This window comes from Dasypus novemcinctus, chromosome 7 (assembly GCF_030445035.2).
Source record: "Dasypus novemcinctus isolate mDasNov1 chromosome 7, mDasNov1.1.hap2, whole genome shotgun sequence".
Classification (NCBI taxonomy): Eukaryota; Metazoa; Chordata; class Mammalia; order Cingulata; family Dasypodidae; genus Dasypus; species Dasypus novemcinctus.
Genome location: NC_080679.1, coordinates 125,679,137 through 125,697,099, shown reverse-complemented (window position 1 = coordinate 125,697,099; position 17,963 = coordinate 125,679,137).

Here is a 17,963-nt window from a genome sequence, read left to right as displayed (position 1 = left end):
ATAAGATTTCTTTGCCTTTTTCCACCTGAAGGTGGTCTGAAAAAAAGGAGGGAAAAAGCACGGATGCTAATCCATACTTGAAAGTTCATTCAGTTCATGGTAGGAAACCACGGCTCCCTTTGGGAAGCAGAAGAGGCCTTTCTTGTGGCATCCAGCAGTTCCCCAACACACTTAACACAACTTTTCCAAGGGGTCACAGTCTTTAGTTGGCTCTTGGGAGGAAGGGTAAGAAAGAAAAGAAATGGTTTTTGCTTATATGTGGGGAAACTGAGATGAATTTAATTACATGCATTGACATGAGAACAGGTCCAAAGTCATGCAACAAGCCCTGAGCAATAGTTTGTGCAAATGATGCATTGTGGGGGCCCAGGGAGAAAAGAGGTTTGGGATAGCTGAAATTAGCCAAGGATGGCCAGCAGCCAGCCCCAGTCTTTGAGGACAACTCATCACCTTGAGGATGCCTTGATTTTGGACTTACAGCCTCTGACACTGTGAGCCGATAACTTCCTGTTGTTAAGTCAATCCATTGTATGGTATTTGTCTTAACAGCCCAGAGACCAAGATAGTTACCAAATGGAAATGGGTAGAACAGAGTGGAAAGATGAGGGAATGGGAGAGAGTGGCAGGTATAAGAGGGAGTGACACTTCTCTGAGCATGTCTTTTTGTGTAGTTCTGACTCTTAGAATCACAGTAATGTTTCACATCCTTTCACATACCCCCCAAATTAAACAATTAAAAGAAATCAGGATGTGGGGATTTCCCCCCCAAATGGGAATACAAATAGTAACAAAAGGGGAACCTATGGGAAGCAGATTTGGCTCAACTGATAGAGCGTCCACCTACCACACGGGAGGTCCAGGGTTCAAACCCAGCACCTCCTGACCCGTGTGGAGCTGGCCCATGTGCAGCGCTGATGCGTGCAAGCAGTGCCGTGCCACACAGGGGTGTCCCTGCGTAGGGGAGCCCCACGTGCAAGGAGTGCACCCCATAAAGAGAGCCACCCTGCACAAGAAAAGCACAGCCTGCCCAAGAGTGGCGCTGCACACACGGAGAGCTGATGCAACAAGATGATGCAACAAAAAAAAGAGACAGATTCCTGGTGCTGCTGACAAGAATGTAGGCAGACACAGAGGAACACACAATGAATGGACACAGAGAGCAGACAATGGGGTGGGGGGGAAGGGGAGAGAAATAAATAAAATAAGTATTAAAAAAAGGGGGGGGGGGAACCTAGCAATATCACAAATGAATAACAACCACAGTGAAGGAAAAAGAAGAACTAATTTAAGTAACTTTGGGAAACTATTTTAAGTATATACTAGAAAGCTAAAGACAAAAAGAACAGAAATACTGTAATTTGATTAGTAAATGTGTTTCTTTCAGGGATATGTGAAAGCAATTCTGACATGGCTTTATGGATATACTAAGATGGAACAAATAAATAAATATAGTGTGGGTAATGAGAGCTGGGTTACTCACTGTAGGAGAAGGAAGTTACCAATGAGGAAAAAGGGAAGGTAAAACTGAACCCTATGGTGTTGGACTGGAATTGGGAGTATCAGTATGAATTCACAATTTCTTTTATATATATATGCAGATTGAAATAAAACAGATAAATATAGAGGTGCGTGTATGTGTGGGTTAGTTTAAATACATATATTTCCTCATTCTGTCAACTGAGAGGGCCCAGAAACCATGAGACCCCCACAGCGAGCAACATACCTAATGCCGAGGTGTTGGTTTCTACATATTTTCCAATAAAACCAGGGCTCCTTGGAGAAATGGTTGATTCCAGGGCTGAAGCAAAGAAATTACAAGGTGAGCCTGGGCTATCTTGTGGTGCCAGAATGTAAGAAAGTGCTTAGAACAAGTGGGGGCCACACCAAAGGGGCACAGGAGACAGCCCAAAGGAGCTCTCAATGGCCAGAGCTGGAACAATTTGAGCAACAAAATAATTAATGATAATTTTGGATGATAGCCCACAGAATGAAATAGGTATCCATGATTTCATAATGATATTGAAATTGTGGGCAGGCCAAAATCGGTTTGTGGGGGGACGTCCTCTGTTCCTGTAACCTTTTCTTCTGAGTTTGTTTACCTGCAGGTCATATAACCTGAGCATGCACAGAAAACAATGACTCTTGTCCTTTAGACAACCATTGAGACACCAAGAACAGAGGTCACCTCCCTCAGAAACAAGATGATGAGGCGTTGGAAGCAGATCAAATGTGAGAGGTCCTTCAATAAGGAAAATCTGGCCTAAAGTCCACTCTCCCACATATAGAGACCTTTAAAATTAACCAGTGGGCCTATGCCAAGTCAAACCTCTCACTTCTGCCCCACCTCTCACCTCCCATTCCCATAACATCTCCCTTAGTGTTCAGATCAGGAAAACAGATTTGAGCCTGGTCTCCTGTCTCCATGCCAGTCAACCTTGCGTTTAAGCTCTTTCTCTTCTCAAAATCCTGATGTCAAAGTGTCGGCCTCTGTGCACTTTGGGCAGCGAGGCCTTGCTCAGTAACAACATAAATAAACATTGAAAAAACTAGGGAGAAGGGTAGCTCTTGAAAATCACCACTAAGCAAATCCACAGTAATAACCATTTGATGGATGCACAAATGAATGGGGGAAAAGTGGAGGAGAAGCAGGAGAACTGCATTGTCTTAAAGTATCTCCCCAGGATATTTAATGATTACCACGGGACAAGCAGTAACTCAACAGTGGAAAAAGTTGGCAGACACCCCTTTAGCCGAGAGCTCAATGTCAACATTGCCGGTGGTAAGACACGTCAACACCGTGGACCCCTGACAGGATGCACTGAGAATCACCTGTCACTTTGGGGGCAATCTTGCATTCAAAATACTCAAATTGAGAGCCATTTGTATAAAATAACTCTCCTGAGTGCCATGGTCATGAAAGATAAGAAATACTGAGGGACTGTCACAGATTGGATGATGGGTAAATACAGCATGGGATCCTGAAACAGATAAAAGGACGTTAGTTGATATTATTGTGCCAGTTTCCTTTTCCTGTTTTTGACAATTGCACCACAGTCATGGAAGATGCTAACATTTAGGGCAGCTGGGTGAAGTGTTCATAGGAACTCCGTACGATTTGTGCAAGTTTTCTGTAAGTCTAAAATTATTTCAAAATGAAAAGCTTAAAAGAAAAATGCTGATGCCTGGAGCCTGTGCTGTTAGTCAAGGGAATTCATATTTTTGAGCTGTTGTTTTACGCCAGGTGCACGCTTCCTATTTCCTAATTTAACACCCTAGTCCCATGTGAAGTGAGACCAGAAGCCTGTCTCTGCGCAGGGAAAACCAAGCTCAGGAAGGCGGGAAGAGCCAAGAAGGCAGAGGAGGGCTGGGATTCAAACTCAGCCACTCCAGCTCCAACCCCCTTGCTACTTCCCTCTATAGAGAGATGAGGTTGCAGAAGGTAAAGGGTAAAACACTGGGAATCCAGGGCCTGCGGTGTCACTGTGAGGAACTGGGACTTCCTCTGGAGCCCGGTGGTTTTCAGTCCCAGCTGCTCAGTAGATACACCTGGCGAGCTTTTCTTTTCTTTTTTCCCCTGTATATTTCTTCTTCTTCTTCTTTATTTATTTATCCCCCTGGTTGTCTGCTCTCTGTGTCATTCTCTGTGTGTTCTTCTGTGTCTGCTTGTCTTCTCTTTAAGCGGCACAGGGAACCTTCTGGAGTGAGATAGAGGCGCTCGATCTCTTGTACCATCTCAGCTCCCTGGTCTGCTGCGTCTCTTATTGTCTCTTCTCTGTGTCTCTTTTTTTTTGTTGCATCATCTTGCTATGCTAGCTCTCTATGCAGGCTAGTTCTCTGTGTGGGCCAGCTTGCCTTCACTAGGAGGCCCCAGGAATCAAACCCCAGACCTCATATGGTAGATGGAAGCCCAATCGCTTGACTTACATCTGCTTCCCCATATTTCTTTTTAATGCCGACCTCCCATGGCTCCCTTGTCCGTCTGCTCATCTCCTTCAGGAGGCAGGGGGAACAGAACTTGGGGCCTCCCAAGTGAGAGGCGGGTGCCCAACTGCTTGAGCCCTTCTGTTCCCTATGGGTTGCGTTGTCTGCTGGTTGAGGGGTCTGCTTGTCTTCTTTAGGAGGCACCAGAAACTGAACCCAGGACCTCCCATGTGATAGGCAGGCACCCAATTGCTTGAGCCACATCCACTTACCTAGGGAGCTTTAAAAATTATTCTTGCTTGGGTCCTACCCCAGAAAGTCTGATTCAGCTGGGAGAGGTGGGGCCCAGCCCTGTAGGTTTACAAAGCCCTCCAGGTGGCTCTAATGGGTGGTGCATTTAAGAACAGCTGAGTAGTTTCCCACCTACCACGTGTCCACCACCCACCACGTGTCCCAAGCATGTGGCCCTTCCCTTGCCCCTTGGCACCTTCACACCCGCCTGGAGCATCGCTTTTGTTTTTGTTTGTTGGTGGGACATGCTGTCTGGACCTGGGATGCACCTGACTGGCCCTGCTCCCAGGATCGGCCCTGGTGCCAGGCAGCGGGAGTTACCACTGGGACATTGTGGGATCTCCTTGCTTCACCCCTGCTCCCTGTGGTCAGCTCTGATAAATCAGGATAAAACAGAAAACAGGGCTCCCATCTTGCCTAGAATGAAATCTGAAATCCAGTTGGTGTCCTGGCTCTTAGGAAATCCTGTGACCTGGTCCCCAGTGACCTCTCTCATCATGACTGGCCACTGTCCCCTCAGCCCTCTCCAGTGAGCTGCCCGGGCCTTCTGTCCCTCCGGTTTGCCAAGCATACTTCCACTGAGGGTCTTGCACCTGCCGTCCCCTCTGCTTGCGAACGACTGCTCGGTAAGCCTTGCTCCCTTACTTCGGCTCCTCCGAGAGGCCTCTGGAGGCCACTCCCCTCCTTTGAGTTCCTCTGCCATGCTGCTCATGACCTGGCATCCTGCTACACGTGTGTGAAGCTGTCATTTGATCGTGGTGTGTCCCCTTTACTCAGGCCACACTTAGGATGGCATCCCTCCGCCCAGGCCTGTGCCTGGCTCCTGGACGAAAGCAGCAGCTGTTTGAATTTTGCACGAATGTGTGTGCGTCTTTGTGTGTGCGTGAGTGCATGTGCCCTCTCTCAGCCTGCACCTGGAAAAAGGTGAGTGAATGAATTTTGAACGAGTTCCTCGGAAATCGGCGTCACCAGCACCCTCACGAGGTTCTGGCCCCCAACACCCCCCATCCCTAGTGAGATTTTGGGAGGGCTTCCCCTGGGTGAAGGACTCACCTGCCTCCAGGACACCCCTGAGTCATGTGGCCATCAGGTTGGGGTGGGTGCTGCTGCTCCCGGGACTCCTGGGGACCCCAAGGCCCTGTTCCGTGGAGGCAGCCTTTTCTGCTTCTTTCCGTGGGAGCTGTGAGGAGCCATGGGTCTCTCTGCTCCCAAGTCCTCCAGCCCTTGAGGACAAATTTATTTCCTGTTTGTTCATGGCTCTCACACTTAGTCCCTGCAGACTCCTTCCTGTCCTTTTAAACCACATGCTTTATTTTTATCCTTTTCCGATGCTGGGGCGGCTGGAACTGTGGTGACCTTTCCCGCCCTGTGCTGTACCCACCATCTTGGTGCCAGCTCTGGGAACGTGGCGTGTATGTGCGTCTTTGTGTGCGTGCATATGTGTATGTGTCGCCTCTCAGCCTGGGTCAGTGTGCAGTGCCCATTCCCGCCCGGCCAGCGCTGGTGGGGTGAGCCGTGGCCCCCATGCAGACAAAGGTGCAGGCTCCAGGGCCCAGAGAGACCCTCTGGGGTTCTTGGACTTATCCCCGGGAGGCAAGTGAGCTGTTCTTGTCATAGGTGGGACAGGACAGACAAGCTGTGAAAAATGTGAGCAATGAAAAGAGCATGGCTTCATTTTGCTCCCTAAGCTGATGAGGTGGGACAAACTGGAATTTTCAAGGGGAGGAAAAGGGGGATGAGGGAGAGGAATGAGAGGAGGGGGAGAGAAGAACACGGTGCCGTGGGCGGCTCAGCAACGAGGACGGGGTCTGCAGCAGAGGGGGGAGGTGCCCTATCACCAGCCCTTTCTGCTGGCCCAGTGCAGCCCCCCGGCTCCACCCTGCGGCTGCTTGGAAGGACCCCCCCTGGTTTTACCTGGGCTATTCGAGACGTCTGGCTCTTAAACAGTCAGCTCCCTCACCTCTTGGACCCTCGGCTCCTCCGCCCCAGCAGACACCAGAAGGCCTCTTTCTGGGGAGGGGTGAAGTGTGCAGGAGTGACGCCCCCATCCTGGGCCCTGCCCAGGGCAGCCTTCTGTGACCACATAACTCTCCTTGCTGTTCCTTTCCTTCCTCCCTTTCCTGCTTGCTCCCTTCCTCCCACCACTGATCAGTAGACAAAATATATAGGACACCTAGGCAAATTAGAATTTCAGGTAAATAAGTGATCTGTTGTGTAATATGTCTCAAATATTGGCATTGGACAAGCTAAAAATTATTTCCTGTTTATCTGAAATTCAGAGTCAGCTGGGCATCCAGGGCTGATCTGGCAGTCCTGGAGCTGAGCAGGGGCCACTGGGGTCTGCATCTCAGGGTCTGGAGCTCCCCGCCCCCTTCTCCCTCCCACCTCCCTCCCAAGGCCCTTTCCTACCTCCTACTGCAGGTGGGGTCCAGACCACTGCAATGAAGTAAGTACCGCAAGAAAGCCAGTCACACAATTTTTTTGGTTTCCTAGTGCCTGTAAGAGTTACGTTCATACTATGCTGTAGGCTATTAAGTGTGCAATAGCATTACAAACATAAAACGTGACTGCATTAATTGAAATGAGACAAGGAATGAGCAGATGCTGTTGCAAAAATGGCACCTATAGACTTCCTCAAGGCCAAAAACCTTCAGTTTGTAAAAAACAAACAAACAATTATCTGCCAAATGCAAGAAAAAGAGGCATGCCTGTGACTGATGCATAGTTGAATCAGGGAAACTTGTATTTTGATGTTGGACATCTAGGCTCTAGAACTAGGAGACAACAAATGCCTTTGATAGCGTGAAGCTGTTGTGTGGTATTTGTCACAGCAGCCCTGGCAAACTGTGACACTCCCAAATCAGCCTAAAAGCTCCTGCTGCCTCACCATGTCCCCCACTTCCAGCACCCCTCACTGGTGTCTGCCACAGGAATGCCTACTGTGTTCACACCAATGCTGTCCTTCTGGGAGTGGATGCTACCCAAGCCGGCAAATGCTCAGGGAGCTGAGAGGCCCAGTTCCCCACAGAGTGGCAGGGCATCCTCCTTCCCCCAGCCACCTACCCCTGGGCCTTGGGCTCTGCACCTGCCACGACTCTCAGGGGACAGCTGTCAGCATCTGGCTTTAGTCACTAGTCACAGCAGCTCACACCTCACTCACAAAATCTTGATCCAGCACTAAATCAGGTACGGGTTGAGAGCTTTTAACTGCAGATTCTTCATCTCCTCCAGTACCTTTTCTCCCGCCTTCTCTGGTTGCTGTGCTTGGTCTTTTACTTCTCTAAATAGCAAAAAACCAACAAGGACACATGAGGACAATTAATCACTCAAGCCACCCAGTACTGCCAGTGACATTCCAGTCAAGTTTGGTGGAATGTTTTAAAAACAAGGTTTTTTGTTTTTTTTCAAAGATTTATTTTTTATTTATTTCTCTCCCCTTCCCCCAGTTGTCTGCTCTCTGTGTCCATCCGCTGTGTGTTCTTCTGTGCCTGCTTGTATTCTCATTAGGCAGCTCTGGGAACTGATCCTGGGACCTTCCGGAGGGGAAGAGGGGCGATTACTCTCTTGTGCTACCTTGTCTCCTTGTTGTACTACATTGTCTTATTTTCTCTCTTCTGTGTCTCTTGTAGTGTCATCTTGCTGTGCCAGCTCTTTGCGTTGCTGGCACTCCCATGGGAGGGGGCTTTCCTGCGCGGGGTGGTATTCCTATGCAGGGCGGCACTCCTGTCCATGGCCACATTCCCGTGTGGGCTGGCACTTCGTGTGGGCCAGCTTGCCCTCACCAGGAGGCCCTGGGCATCGAACCTTGGACCTCCTATATGGTAGGCAGGAGCCCAATTGGTTGAGCCACATCCCTTTCCCTAAAAACAAGGTTTTAAATGGTATTTTGTGATCATTTAACTACCGGTGAGAATCTCAGCTTGTGAGTGATATGAATCTGGCATCCAGGCTCCCTGCACGGATGTCTTAGCCTGGGCAAGTTCCCTAAACGTTCAGAGCCTCTTTTTCCTGATGTGTGCATGGTGATTATTCTACCTCTCAGCATCGTTAAGAAGGGAAAAAGAGCAGTGATTTGCAGAGGGCCCGGCAGGCTGCATTTACAAGCACAGGCAGCGTTAGGTGATTTCCATCTTTGTGGAAAAGTCCACGCACACTCTCTGGTTCTGACAGTGGCTCTGGGAAGGTGGGGTTTGGCTCCCGGACCATAGAGCGGTTGACGGGGCTGAGGCTGGTGCTGGGTGTGGCAAAGGGTTGCTGGATGGAACTTCAGCCAAATGTGGTATCATTGGGGCCAGCCACTGAGGGTGAGAGCAAGTGGGGGCTGAGACAGGGCAGGGAGCCGGGGAGTATCTGGGCTTTGCAGGGCCCAACAGTCCTCTCGGTGGGCAGCGGCCAAGGGTTAGAGTGAAGATGGAGCCTCAGCTCAGGGACTGTTGTGGGAGGAAAAGGCGAGAGAACCTGGCTGTAACGACAGATGTCATCCCTAAGGATTGTGAGGATGACCTGCCTTGGAGAGTAGCTAGGAGAATACATTAGAAATGTAAGTGGTCTGAAACATTTTTTTTTTAAGAATTATTTATTTCTCTCCCCTTCCCCCCCACCCCAGTTGTCTGTTTTCTGTGTCTATTTGCTGCATTCTTTGTCCGCTTCTATCCTTATCAGCGGCACAGGAATCTGTATTTCTTTTTGCTGCGTCATCTTGCTGTGTCAGCTCTCCGTGTGTGCGGCGCCATTCCTGGGCAGGCTGCACTTTCTTTCGCACTGGGTGGCTCTCCTTACAGGGAGTACTCCTTGCGCGTGGGGCTCCCTATGCGGGGGACACCCCTGCGTGGCAGGGCACTCCTTATGCACATCAGCACTGCGCATGGGCCAGCTCCACACGGGTCAAGGAGGCCCGGGGTTTGAACCGTGGACCTCCCATGTGGTAGGCGGACACCCTAACCACTGGGCCAAGTCCGCTTCCCTGAAACATTTTTTAAAGAGGGAGAAATGTCAAGTTCTGACAAATGCCTGGCGGTCTTGGAAAACCAGAACTATGGAAAATTTCAATGTTCCCTAATACATGCAATTTAAGAAGTTAATAGGCACCATATTATGGAAACATGTCTAAATTACATAGGTCATGGCCCTCCTGAAAAATAACAGTGATTGAGTGCACCGGTGGCACTCTGAGGAGTGTGGGACGATGTGCCAGCAACCAAGGCCGGTTTCACAGTTTCTAAGTCTTTTTTACCACACGATCCTTGGAGTGGGATGAGAGTTCCGTGGAGGCAACCAACACTCTCTTGAGTTCATTATAGCCACTAGGAGAGAGCAGGTGATTCTCTGCATCCATGAAAATAAATATTTGCCAGAAACCAAATGGACAGGAGTCGTCATGGGGAGATGGAAGGCGACGTGTGCTGTGTGTTCCTTGTGACTGTCCCTGTCTGTTCAGCTCTGGTGCATGTGCCTGACTGAAGGAAGGGCTTCTGTTGGCTTCCGGCTGAGGCTGATGGAGGTGAGGAAGATGAACAAGTAAGGACAGAGAAGGCAAAACTGAACGTGGGATATAAGGCTCATCTTAGAACCAAAGAAGTTTTGAAAATAGTCTCAGGGCTATCAGCCCGTTAGAATACTATGCAGCCAATCAAATGAGAATTACATTGACAACTTTGTGGGGAAAGTGTACATGAGATTTATCTGCAAAACAGGTGAACTCAAAATACCAAGGATATATTGATTTCAAATGTATGCAATGCATGCCTACTTTGAAAAACTGGAAGTTAATCTGATGTACAGAAAATGTTAGTTTATTGTTTGCTAGCTATTTTTTAAGTAGTTGAAATTCATTTTTTTAAATTTATTTTTTTAACTGTTTCATTTTAAGGAGGTATGAAGGATTGAACCCAGGATCTCATATGTGGGAAGGAGGCACTCAACCATTGAGCTACACCTACTCCTCAATGAGGGCTGGTGTTCTCATTTGTTTGTTTTTAGGAGGTACTGGGGATAGAACCCAGGACCTCATACAAGGGAAGCAGGCCACTTGAACTATGTCTACTCCCTGAAATTCATTTTTAAAAAGCGAAAAAGAATGACATACCACTTTGGGTTAATGTATAAAGTAATAACTTCTATTTCATTTAATAATAATTTGATAATCAAATGGCATGACACATTAACTCAGTAGTATAAATGGTAGTATAAACCATTCTATGTCCTGGGGTAATATCTGAAATAGAAAAACAATTTTTATTTAAAACTCTTAGGCAACTACTCATGTTAAATAGAAAGCAAAGTGCAGTTGAGTGCAACAGGATATTTTATAGTGGTCATTAACTGATCAAAGCAGGCACTCACTGAATTTCCATTTTAAATTTTCATCCTTAAACTCTCTTACTAAAAACTTGCAACTTCCTTTTGGAGACCTGTGGGTTGCTGCAGGCCTTGAAATGATCACAAACAAACCAAAGACTCCCACACTCCTAAGACATGTGAGCATTCCTTTCAGAAAAGATAGGACCCAAAACACCTTAAGCTAAGTTAGAAGACAAGCTAGAAAAGAACTTTGCAACATACCTAGAAAGGGTAGAGATCCTTAACATATGAGGGACGCACAAGTAAATGAAAGATAATGTTAAATACGCAAAAAGATGAACAGTCCCCTCACAAAAGATGAAAAAACGGTGGATAAGCAGAGGATATTTTAATATCACTAGTAAGTGAAGAAATGAAAATGAAGACAAGGGGATGGCCTAAAAGGGCCATCTTGGTAAAAATGAAGCGAACATGAAAAAGGACAGTGTCCTGTTGTGCAGGGTGTTTGGAGACAGACGCCCTTGACCTCTGCTGCTGGGAGGTATGTGGAAGAACTTTCTGAAAGGTAATTTAGTAAAAAATTACCTTAAAATGCATCGACAGACCTTGCATTTATGTTTCTAGGAGTTTCTCCTAAGGAAACATTCTGATAATTTTGCAGGTGATTCTGGCACAAGGATTTTGGCTGCAGCAAAACTTTGGAAAGAGCCTACGTGTCCAACAATAGGGGTTGGATAAATACATGAAGGCACATCTACCCAATGAAATAGAATGATGTATTTATCATTGCATATTTATGATATATTGTTAAATAAAAATACAGAAAACAATATGTACAGCACGATTTATTTGTGGTTAAAAACTCTTTATATGTGTATACATACGTATATAGAAATGTTTGGGAGGCCATATATCAAAATGTAAAAGTTTCTATCTCTGGGTGATTGGATTATGTTATTTCATTCTTTATGTTTTTCCGTATATTCTTAGTTTTTAAATACAAATAATAACAAATTTCTAAAAGGATTAGAGTTTTAAAAAGACTATACCTGGAATTTCAAACTTATAAACCATATGCACTATTGGCGGTTAATTCCATCACAAAAGGAGCTTTTTTTTTTTTTTTTTAGGGTGTACCGAATAAGGTGAGTGAGCCCTGAGAGGCAGGGCCGCCCTGGGGCGAAGGCCCTGCTGGACGTCCTCTGAGGGGACAGCGACGGGGAGTGAGCCGAGCCTGAGGCCCCGGGGCCCCCGCGGCGCCCAAAGCGCAGCCCGCCCGCTCCACCCCGTGAGGAGCCGACGTCTCTTAGCCCTTCCCAGGCCTGGGCCCTCCTCCGCCGCCCGTTCCTCAGCTCATTCAGTTCTCTTGACAGCCCGAAGCAGTCAGCACTAGGATTGGGACCCCTTCTCAGATGGAGAAACCGAGGCACGCGCGCTGGGTGCCCCTCCTCCGCCGAGGCCCCGCGTCCTGGGAGGGAGGCTCCGTTTCGCCCGCCGCCGTCACCCGCCGCCTCTCACGGTGGCCTGGGGTGATTCTCACGCGCCTCCACCTCCTCACCGGGACCCTGAGAGAGGCCCCCTGGTGGGTGCCTGCGCGCAGGGCCAGCAGGGCAGGGGCGAGAGGCCCCCGGGTCTCCCGGCCGCGCGCCCGGCGCGGGCCCCACGGGGCCCTGGGGGGCAGCTTACCCGCTTCTCGCCCGCCAGGCCGCTCGCGTTCAGGCCGCAGGCCAGGTCGGGCCGGGGGAAGGCGTGGGACCAGCCGTCCTGCGTGCAGTTCCGAAAGACGGCGCCTGCGGGAGCCCAGCAGCCTCGGGTGAGCGCGGAGACGGGGGCCCTGCGGGCGTCCAGCCCCCCACACTGCCGTCCTGGGGCGGCCCCCCCAGCCCCCCGGCACAAGGGCCCTCAGGGCCACCCAACCCGCCCCCCTCGGCCCGTCCCCGCCCGCGCCTCCCCCTCTCCCCCTCCCCGGCCAACTGGGGCTCGGTCAGGGCCACTCAGGGCCACCCCTGCACGCCCCTCCACCTAAGAGGAGGAAGAGGACAGGTTGGCCCCAGGAATGTGTTTTTGTTTTAGATTTTTTATTATTTATTTATTTTTCTCCCTTCCCCGCCCCCCCAACCCCCCACCCCGGTTGTCTGTTCTCTGTGTCCACTTGCTGCATCCTCCCCATCCGCTTCTGTTGTCGTCAGCTGCAGGGGAATCTGTGTTTCTTTTTGTTATGTCATCTTGTTGCGTCAGCTCTCCGTGTGTGCGGTGCCATTCCCGGGCAAGCTGCACTTTCTTTCGCGCTGGGCGGCTCTCCTTACAGGGCGCACTCTGTGCGCGTGGGGCTCCCCTATGCAGGGACAGCCCTGCGTGGCAGGGCACTCCTTGCGCGCATCAGCACTGCGCATGGGCCAGCTCCACACTGGTCAAGGAGGCCCGGGGTTTGAACCGCGGACCTCCCATGTGGTAGACGGACACCCTAACCACTGGGCCAAGTCCACCGCCCTTGTTTTTTTTAAAAGACTTATTTTTTTATTTATTTGCAAGCAATAAGATGGGTCATCGTCCGTAGGAAATTTTAAAATGGCAATAAAGCTACTAAAAGTTGGCCTCCTTTTAATATCATTGTATCACCCACAGTGATAAAATTCTCTTCTCCCCACGAGGCCGACTGCTCCCATCCATTGCCTCTCAGACAAAAGCAGCATCTTGCCCCTGGTCTCCCAGCTTGCCATGCTCAGCTTTGCTCCTCTCTCGACTTACCCTGGTGTGTGAGGCTGTCTGGCGCGCTCCCTCAGAGCTGAAAAGCTGTCTAGCCCTGGCCCTTTCTCTGTGTCAGCGTGAGCCCCACCCCACGTGTGCACAAACATGCCCACTGGGGCTCCATTTCTTCAGGGGCCACTTGTCCAGTCAGGCTTGCGACCAGCAGTGGATGGGCGTATGGGTGCTTGCCTTTCTGTGCTTGTCCCAGCTTGTGGCAGCTTCCAGGTCAGCTTCTCTCTCTCCCATTCTCTATTTTTTTTAGGAGGTACCAGGGATGGAACCTGGGACCTCTTACATGCGAAGCAGGTGCTCAGCCACTGAGCTGTACCTGCTCCCCTTACTCTCTCGCCTACCAAGAGGACAGTCTCCAGTCAGCTCCTCTTCCAGCGCTCCCATCACTGTGTTTTTCAGAGATGGGACCCTGGACGCAGCTGCAGCATTGCCACTGGCTCATTGTGATGCCCTGGTACTCCCCGCTGTCTGGGTTTCCATTTGTACCTCCTTAGGGAAAGTCCCAGCCTGAGGATGGTTTATAACAATTTTTAGACTGTTGGAAAGAGTAAAGGAGAAGTGGTCCATTAATACTCAAATTGAGTCTGTTGCAGATTTTTTTTTAAATCCTCAGCTTGTCATGACTTCATCACTCATTCATTCACTCATTCATCCATTTGGCCTGCTGCAGGCTCCCAGTTTGTAACCTTTGATTTAATTCATCTGGCTGACATGCATAGCTTGGCCCACGTGGGCGAGAAGGCCCATGCAATTTGAGAGTCAAGAGATTTCACGGAGGAATGTGGATTTCCCCTTCGCAGTGTTTTAAAAAAGGGAAGCTGCAGCAATCCTGGGCCTGCATTCCTGTGTGGTCACCGCCAACCCAGCGGGGGCTGAGTAGAGACTCCTGGCAGAGGAGACTGCCCTTTCCAGCCCTCCACAGCCCCCACCCCTTTTTTGTTCCCTCACACTTGCCCCTCTTCACTTGTTTGGCCCAAAAGAACCTTTTATCAGCAAAGCAGCTGAAAAGGAGAGAAGGCAATGCAGTGAAGTGCCAAGGCTCTGGAGCCATTCTGCCTGGATTCCAGTCCCAGCTCTGCTTCTGGAGGGCTGTGTGTTCTTGCCAATCAACAATCTCTGTGTGTTCTAAGTTCCTCATCTGTGAAATGTACCCCATAATAGTACCTACCTCGTATGATTGTTCTGAGGATTAAATGAATTAAAATAGAACTTATTCATCATTAATAATAATCGTTTCAAGTTTTTTTAAACACAGAATGCTGCCTACCATGCAGTCAGTGCTTTGTCTTAATTATTATTATCATTACTATTACTGTTATCATGATGATTACTATTATGATTGTTCTTGCAGAGATTTTAGCCTAAAGAAGTCACAAGTGAGTTCTAGTCAGATTGGCTTACACACTAGCAGAGGTAGACAACACATAGAGAAATGGCAACAAGAGACGGAGAAGTGGAAGGTCTGGCTCGCCAAGTTGCAGGTGGGCTTCCAACACCCAGTGAGTGGGTCTAAGGGCAGAAGGATGTGTGAAACCCCCAGAATGCCCTGCTGGGGACTGCATAAGCTCTGGCAATTCCACAGAGGGCTTACGATGAGGGAATGGCTCTGGAATTAGAGGAGAGCTTCTAACTTCTCTTGGTACTTATACTAAAAATAGCTTTATTGAGATATAATTCACATACCATAAAATTCATCAATTTAAAATAAGCGTTCAGTGGTTTTGAGGACATCCACAAAGTTGTGCAACCATCGCGAGAATCAATTTTAGAACATTCGCATAACCCCCAAAAGAAGCTCCAAACCCACTAGTAGTGTGTCCCTCTCCCCACCCCCCAAATCTCCCTGCCCAACACTAATCTACTTCTGTCTCTATAGATTCACCTATTCTGGATATTTCAGATACATGGAATCATAAAATATAGGGTCTTTCATAAGGAGCTTCTTTCACTTAGCATGATGATTTCAAGGTTCATCGATGTTGGAGCATGTAGCAGTACTTCGTTCTTCTTTTATTGCCAAGTAATATTCCCTTGTATAGCCAGAGCACATTGTGGTTATCCATTCTTCAGTTCCTGGATGTTTGAGTTGTTGAGTTGTTTTGCTTATTGGTTATTATGAGTAATGCTGCTATAGACATATGTTTTTATGTGGACATAGATTTTCATTTCTCCTGGGTAGCACCTGGAATTGCTGGAGTCTGTGGTAAGTCTATATGTTTAGCATGTTGAGGAGCTGCCAGACTCTTTTCCACAGTGACTGCACCAATTTCACATTCCTGCCAGCAATGTTTGAGGAGTCCAATAAGACTTATATTTTAAATATCAAAATAAAACATTTCTACAGTTAAAGAAGAAACACCATGGGAAAGACGAAGGTAAGGGGAGAACTCCAATTCAGAAAGTTGATTTCCCTTTGCACGTTTAAAACACTTGGACAGAATTGCCAGAAGTTGTAGGATTTGCATCTAATGCACTTTGGTGTTGCTGCCAGGTAGAGCTTCTCTGAGGACTAGATAATGCCTCAGTACATTTTCCCACAAAGTATATGTATTCATCAACTAAATTTTCCTTGGCTGGATTTGATCGTTGTAAAATTTCCTTACTGAGATAAAATTCCATTGGACATTTACCAACTGCCTATAAACAATTTTGGTGGCTTGAAATCTGATAAAAGGTATTTTGACAGCCTCTGTAAATCGCAAAGAGTGGCATTCCAGTTTCTGTCCAACATCTCTAAACATCAAACAGCATCCTGGGGTGCAGGAGGACTTTCAGCTCTGTATTTTGAACCTTGCCTTAGAACTAGACAAACCTAACCACCATGGCTTGGTGAGCTTTGTAACAAAATGTAATCTCACCTTTCCTAGGCAAGTAAATAAGAACATGCTTATATTAGGTACTGAACTTTTGTGTCTGTCCATTTCTGTGGTTCTAAAAAGATTCGTGTTGCTTCAGCATGCTCTGCAGTTTCTCCAGCATGTGTGTACCTGGTACCAAAAACAGGGCGACATGTCAAGCCAGTCCAGTCAGTTGGCCAGTTGTTTTCTCCATGTGGCACCAACTTATCTTCCTTGCAGCATGCTGCCTCTGTTGACCAGTTGGCTGGTGTGTCGTAGACACACTTACATGAAAATGTCCTCGGGCCTCCTCTGGATTACCCCTGGCTTCCCCAGTTTTCGTTCTGGGTCTGGCTGCGTGGGTGTGGAGCATGGGACTCCCACAGCAGGTGCAGCTTCATGCGTCTGTGAAGGCTGGGGCCACTCCAAAGACTGCAGGGCTGCAAGCATTTTATTAACAGAACATATTCCCAGCTATTCTGTTCCAAAGTCAGGATCTTCTGGTTCCTGGAACTTTAATAAAAATTTTATTGTGCTAGCACGTGTATGTATTTATGTTATAACAAAACGTTCCATCTTAAAGGTAAAATTCAATGGCATTAATTACATTTACAATATTGTACTACCACCAACACCAACCATTGCCAAAATTTTTCATCCCCCAAACAGAAACTGTTATCCATTGAGCAGTAACTACCCATTTCCACTTCTTCCTGGTCCCTGTTAACCTCTAATTTACACTGTCTCTTTTAGTTTGCATCTTCTAAGTATTTCATATAACTGGAATCATGTGACATTTATCTTTTGTGTCTGTATTATTTTACTTAGCATAATGTTTGCAAGATTCGTCCACGTTGCATGTATCATTCCTTCATTCTTTTTTACAGCGGTATAATACTCCGTTGTATGGCTATTCCACATTTTGTTTATCCATTCATCTGTTCATGCACCCGGGTTTTTTCCACCTTTTTTTTTAATTTATTTTTTTATTATTTTTTTATTTTTTTAAAGATTTATTTATTTATTTAATTCCTCCCCCTCCCCCGGTTGTCTGTTCTCTGTGTCTGTTTGCTGTGTCTTGTTTCTTTGTCCGCTTCTGTTGTCGTCAGTGGCATGGGAAATGTGGGTGGCGCCATTCCTGGGCAGGCAGCACTTTCTTTCGCGCTGGGCAGCTCTTCTTCCTGGGTGCACTCCTTGCGCGTGGGGCGCCCCTACGCGGGGGACACCCCTGCGTGGCATGGCACTCCTTGCGCGCATCAGCACTGCGCGTGGGCCAGCTCCACACCGGTCAAGGAGGCCCGGGGTTTGAACCGTGGACCTCCCATGTGGTAGATGGACGCCCTAACCACTGGGCCAAGTCCGTTTCCCTTTTTAACTTTCTTGATGTGCAAAACTTTTTAATTTTGATAAAGTCCAGTTTATTTTTTTTATTGCTAATGCTTTCAGTGCCAAATCTAAGAATGCATTGCCAAATCCAAGATCATGTAGGTTTTCATCTATATTAATTTCCTAAAGTTTTATGGTTTTAGGTCATTGATCCATTTTGAGTTAATTTCTGTATATGGTATGAGTTAGGGGTCCAACTTCATTCTTTTGCATGTGAAAATCCAGTTTTTCATCACCATGTGTTAAAGAGATTATTCTTTCCCCATTGAATGGACTTGGCACCCTTGACAAAAATCAGTTGGCAAGGGGATGCGAACTTGGCCCAGTGGATAGGGCCCAGGAATGGCGCCTTCCACATGGAGAGCTGATGCAAAAAGATGACGCAACAAAAAGAAACACAGATTCCCAGTGCTGCTGATAAGGATAGAAGTGGTCACAGAAGAACACAGAGAGCAGACAACTGGGGGG